We start from the raw sequence: 6,164 nt of genomic DNA, 5'->3' as shown, positions 1-6,164 counted from the left end.
GTAAAATGTTAGCTTTAAGAGCTGAGCTGGAGAATTCTGTGGACTGGAGCTCTATAAAAGACCAGTCATGCAGGGAATTGGCATCTGGAAAATCCTCACCATGCATGTCCATGTTGAGATGTAGCCTATATTAACAAGGCAGTGCGGCACGTGGCTAGACAATGCCAAAGGTTAAGTCTGTGTCTTTGTCTTTGGATTTTAACATGTTTCTTCTCTTTTTTAGTGCTGAGGTTTGTTTTTGTATTTATTGGGAAGAGAAAAAAAAATCATGCTTGTGGGAACTCTGTTGATTAGCTAATGGGTTTTTTGTTTTTTTGTTTTGTTTTGTTTTGTTTTGTTTTTTGAGACAGTTTCGCTTTTGTCGCCCAGGCTGGAGTGCAATGGCGTAATCTCTGCTCACTGCAGCCTCTGCCTCCCGGGTTCAAGCAATTCTCCTGCCTCAGCCTCCAGAGTAACTGGGATCACAGGCATGCGCCACCACACCCAGCTAATTGTGTTTTTAGTAGAGATGGTGTTTCACCATGTTGCCCAGGCTGGTCTCATACTCCCAACCTCAGCTGATCTGCCTGCCTTGGCCTCCCAAAGTGCTGGGATCACAGGCGTGAGCCACTGCACCCGGCCGATTAACTAATGGTTTTAAAAATTTCACTGAACGATGTTTACTGTTGAAAAATAAGAAATTATTAGGAATCCAACAAAAATAAAAAATTTTAGAATTTATGTACATTTTCAAAATGCAATTATTAAGATGGAAGGATTGAAAACAAGTGACTGGCTGCAATATGAGGGGTGTATTCACAATGCTTTGTTTAGCCTCTTGTTTACTTTATCTATTGATAAAATATTAATAAATATTGAGCACAATACCATCAAAAATCTTTAAAATGCAATTTCTCTAAGTATGTGAAAACCTATTTACACTTTAGCCAATAAAAGACCTAGAGAAAAGGTTGCTTAGTTTGGGTTTTTGAAACTCTGTTTATCTGAAAATTGACATCTGAAGAAGAATAGCATTTACTCATCTGAAACTACCTTAGCACCTTGCCAAATTGCAATTTCCTAATTAACTACCAAAGATGCTGTAGTTTTTCTAAATTATGGAAAGTTACAGGTTTGTTTTCTGGGTACTATTTGTATTTTATAATAGTATAGTTGACAACTTATTTGAAATTGCATTAACACCGTCATAAATCACACACCTCTTTCATTTCTATTTTCAATTCATACTGATTTTTGATTATGAGCTTGTTTATTATAACCATGAATCGAAACCATTTTCCATGTGAAGATACTTTAAACTGAGAAATTTTAATATTTTGTCTGAAAACAATAAATTTTTCTTGTTATCCCTTGAAATTAAGTTACTTTCAAATAATTTTAGCAGAAGAGTTTCTTTAGTGTGATTCATCATTGAACTATACAGATAATCCAAAGTTACTGTATTACATCCTTTGCAAATGCCTTGCATAGTAATTAATTTAAAGGCTTAGTGCTGAACATTTTTAAAGTGGGCTTCTTCTATAAAGCTGAAATTTGCTTAAAATAAAGAAAAAGCTTTTGACAAGATGACGTATAAGAAGAGACAGAAAGATAGAACTAAAAGATGATATTCATGTAATACAAAAATCAGTTTATATTTTAAAATCATATTTGAGATGAAAAAGAAATACATAATAAAAGATTGACTTTTATTTTGGGGGGGAGAAGCGAAACAGTCATTTGAAATCATAAACGTCTTTTTGTCTCAGAAAACGCATAATTTAGGAATGACTTAGTAGTGAAAAAGGAGCCCCTTATGTGTTTAGCTTGCCCCTAGGTGGTGATAAAAGCCTTGCAAAATAGAAAAGACAAGCCAAAGGCAAAAACAACAACAACAACAACAACAAAAAACAAATACAGGCAGGATACAAACTTCCTCTCTGAGATTCTGGTTTTGATTCTTAAGTATAAGTTGACTCTAGTTATGTGTTTCTTTTTGTACTTTTGCTCATATCAACAAGTGTAATGCTTTTTAAGAGTTTTGTATCTGGTTGTTTTCCTCATTCCTTCTTCCTTCCCTCCCTTTCCCCACCCAATAAGGCACAAATAAAGCTTGGGACACTTCTTTTCTCAACTATCATCTTTGACTCACTGAGCTGAAGTTTTGATAGAGATCTACAATAATAATAATGATGATGAAATAACGAGGGTTATTCAGTTAGGCTATGTTAAAGTTTGTTTACTGTGAACTTATATTGCATATTCAATTCTTTGCTTATAGGAATAAAAAGTAACCTGCTAAATAACTACATATCTTGATTATCACATCACAAATTAATGCTAATGTTTCATATGCACTTATTTAATGTGAGGACATAGCATCTAACAAGAAATTATCTGAACTGAAGAAACATGTCCAATATATATTCCCCAAAATTGAACACAATTTTCTTTTTAACAAACAAATGTTTCTAAGGGAAAAGCACAGTATTTTTGTTTTGTTTTGTTTTTAACTTCAGATGCGTTTCCATTTTGTGTTTTCGATACAGTATTTTCATTGAGGTTTTTCTGTGTTGGTGATAAGCCTGATATATACATTGTGAGACTAACAAAATTATAGGTGCTTAACTACTTCCTCATATGTTTAATATTCACTCTGGGTAAAGAGGCATACTGCTAAGATTGCAAGTCCTATTCAATCAGAAGGGAAAAAAAAAATCAGTACTACTAACAAATATTCTATCAACATTCTAAAATTAAAAATACTTATTTGATACCTATTTTAGAAAGCAAACACAGACAATTCAACAAAAGGTTGAATTGATATTTGTTATTCTGATACTGTAGTAATTATTGTTTAATCTAAAATGAAGGTAATACTAAAAGAGTAAAGAAGTCATAGCTCATGATCTTCGCATTATCTGCTTAAATCAAAAGCAGAAACAGATCTGTTATACACAGGCTGTACACTGTACAACTCCAAGGAGCAGCATTTCTACAGAATACAATGTAAATGGAACTCTGGATTTGGAAAAGATGGTTCCCTGAGCTGGAGGCCTTGAGAGAATGACCAGTAAGATGTTTGTTTTCCAGAAAAGGTTGTAGAACTGTTTTCCTTTATATATATATATATATATATATATATATATATATATATATATAATTATACTTTAAGTTCTAGGGTACATGTGCACAATGTGCAGGTTTGTTACATATGTATACATGTGCCATGTTGGTGTGCTGCACCCATTAACTCATCATTTACATTAGGTATATCTCCTAATGCGATCCCTTCCCCCTCCCCCCACCCACAACAGGCCCCGGTGTGTGATGTCCCCCTTCCTGTGTCCAAGTGTTCTCATTGTTCAATTCCCACCTGTGAGTGAGAACATGTGGTGTTTGGTTTTTTGTCCTTGCAACAGTTTGCTGAGAATGATGGTTTCCAGCTTCATCCATGTCCCTACAAAGGACATGAACTCATCCTTTTTTATGGCTGCATAGTATTCCATGGTGTATATGTGCCACATTTTCTTAATCCAGGCTATCATTGATGGACATTTGGGTTGGTTCCAAGTCTTTGCTATTGTGAATACTGCTGCAATAAACATACATGTGCATGTGTCTTTATAGCAGCATGATTTATATTCCTTTAGGTACATACCCAGTAATGGGATGGCTGGGTCAAATGGTATTTCTAGTTCTAGGTCCCTGAGGAATCGCCACACTGTCTTCCACAATGGTTGAACTAGTTTACAGTCCCACCAACAGTGTAAAAGTGTTCCTATTTCTCCACATCCTGTCCAACACCTGTTGTTTCCTGACTTTTTAACGATTGCCATTCTAACTGGTGTGAGATGGTATCTCATTGTGGTTTTGATTTGCATTTCTCTGATGGTCAGTGATGATGAGCATTTTTTCATGTGTCTGTTGGCTGCATAAATGTCTTCTTTTGAGAAGTGTCTGTTCATATCCTTTGCCCACCTGTTGATGGGGTTGTTTTTCTCTTGTAAATTTGTTTGAGTTCTTTGTAGATTCTGGATATTAGCCCTTTGTCAGATGAGTAGATTGCAAAAATTTTCTCCCATTCTATAGGTTGCCTGTTCACTCTGATGGTAGTTTTAATTAGATCCCATTTGTCAATTTTGGCTTTTGTTGCCATTGCTTTTGGTGTTTTAGACATGAAGTCCTTGCCCATGCCTATGTCCTGAACGGTATTGCCTAGGTTTTCTTCTAGGGTTTTTATGGTTTTAGGTCTAACATTTAAGTCTTTAATCCACCTTGAATTAATTTTTGTATAAGGTGTAAGGAAGGGATCCAGTTTCAGCTTTCTACATATGGCTAGCCAGTTTTCCCAGCACCATTTATTAAATAGGGAATCCTTTCCCCATTTCTTGTTTTTGTCAGATTTGTCAAAGATCAGATAGTTGTAGATGTGTGGTATTATTTCTGAGGGCTCTGTTCTGTTCCCTTGGTCTATATCTCTGTTGTGGTACCAGTACCATGCTGTTTTGGTTACTGTAGCCTTGTAGTATAGTCTGAAGTCAGGTAGCGTGATGCCTCCAGCTTTGTTCTTTTGGCTTAGGATTGACTTGGCAATGTGGGCTCTTTTTTGATTCCATATGAACTTTAAAGTAGTTTTTTTCCAATTCTGTGAAGAAAGTCATTGTTAGCTTGATGGGGATGGCATTGAATCTATAAATTACCTCGGGCAGTATGGCCATTTTTGTGATATCGATTCTTCCTATCCATGAGCATGGAATGTTCTTCCATTTGTTTGTGTCCTCTTTTATTTCGTTGAGCAGTGGTTTTTAGTTCTCCTTGAAGAGGTCCTTCACATCCCTTGTAAGTTGGATTCCTAGGTATTTCATTCTCTTTGAAGCAATTGTGAATGGGAGTTCACTCATGATTTGGCTCTCTGTTTGTCTGTTATTGGTGTAGAGGAATGCTTGTGATTTTTGCACATTGATTTTGTGTCCTGAGACTTTGCTGAAGTTGCTTATCAGCTTAAGGAGATTTTGGGCTGAGACAATGGGGTTTTCTAGATATGGAATCATGTCATCTGTGTAAACTTGTTCTTATTACATTGAGCAGTCCAATTTCTTGAGATTAGGAGTTCTATACAATAAGGAGACGAAATTGATCGTTACCTCCACTACCTCCACAAACATTAATTGAGCATATATTGTGTGCCTGACAAGATGTTAACTAATTTAAATTTTAAATTTAACCCACACAATAATCTTAAAGTAGAGGTCTAGAAAGATAACTAACTTGCTGAAGGTAATACAGCTGGTAATGTTCTTCTCAACCTCAGAAATTGGAACTAACCCAAGTTTCTCTGTTATGAAGCAGGTGCTTGTATATGCTATGCTGTGATACCATAATGGCACATTAAACAATTCCCCCTGGCCCATATTGAAGTTTGTATCATGGACTTCTTGGCCAATAAGTACTTATACTGTTACTGTGTCTAAAATTTGAGTACTTTTATGTGAGAATGTTATGAAGAAGATCAAACTGTAGAAATCTGACAAACAGAAAAATACAAAATGCAAATACAAAAAAAGTCTTGTTTCTAGATGCCAGAGTAAGATTTTTGCAACTTCTTAGTAGTATTATTTTGAGTACTATTACTCCCTTCTTCCGTTTATTCACTCTTCCTCTTCTTTTTTTTTTTTTTGATGGGGTCTTACTCTGTCACCCAGGCTGGAGTGCAGTGGCACAATCTCGGCTCACTGCAAGCTCCGCCTCCCAGGTTCACGCCTCAGCCTCCTGAGTAGCTGGGACTACAGGCGCCCGCCACCATGCCCAGCTAATTTTTTGTGTTTTTGGTTTCACCATGTTAGCCAGGATGGTCTCGATCTCCTGACCTCATGATCTGCCCGCCTCGGCCTCCCGAAGTGCTGGGATTACAGGCGTGATTATTCACTCTTCTTAAATGCAAGTAATAGAAAAACACTCTGTCAGACTTAAGTAGAACAGATATTTATTGAAAGGTTATTGGATCTTATGAAATTGGTATTAAAGGTGGAGAATCAGGCTCAGAGACTGCTCAGAGGAGAGATATTATGCAATCAGAACCAAGCCAAAATCAGGTCCTAGAAACAATCAAGGGCAGAACCCACAGCTAATAATAATTTTTATCAAGTGACATTTAGATGGTAATGCCCAGGGAGGAACTAGGA

Source organism: Nomascus leucogenys, chromosome 5, assembly GCF_006542625.1.
Source record: "Nomascus leucogenys isolate Asia chromosome 5, Asia_NLE_v1, whole genome shotgun sequence".
Taxonomy (NCBI): domain Eukaryota; kingdom Metazoa; phylum Chordata; class Mammalia; order Primates; family Hylobatidae; genus Nomascus; species Nomascus leucogenys.
The sequence above is the reverse complement of the archived record's forward strand: the minus strand, read 5'-3'. Positions refer to the sequence as shown.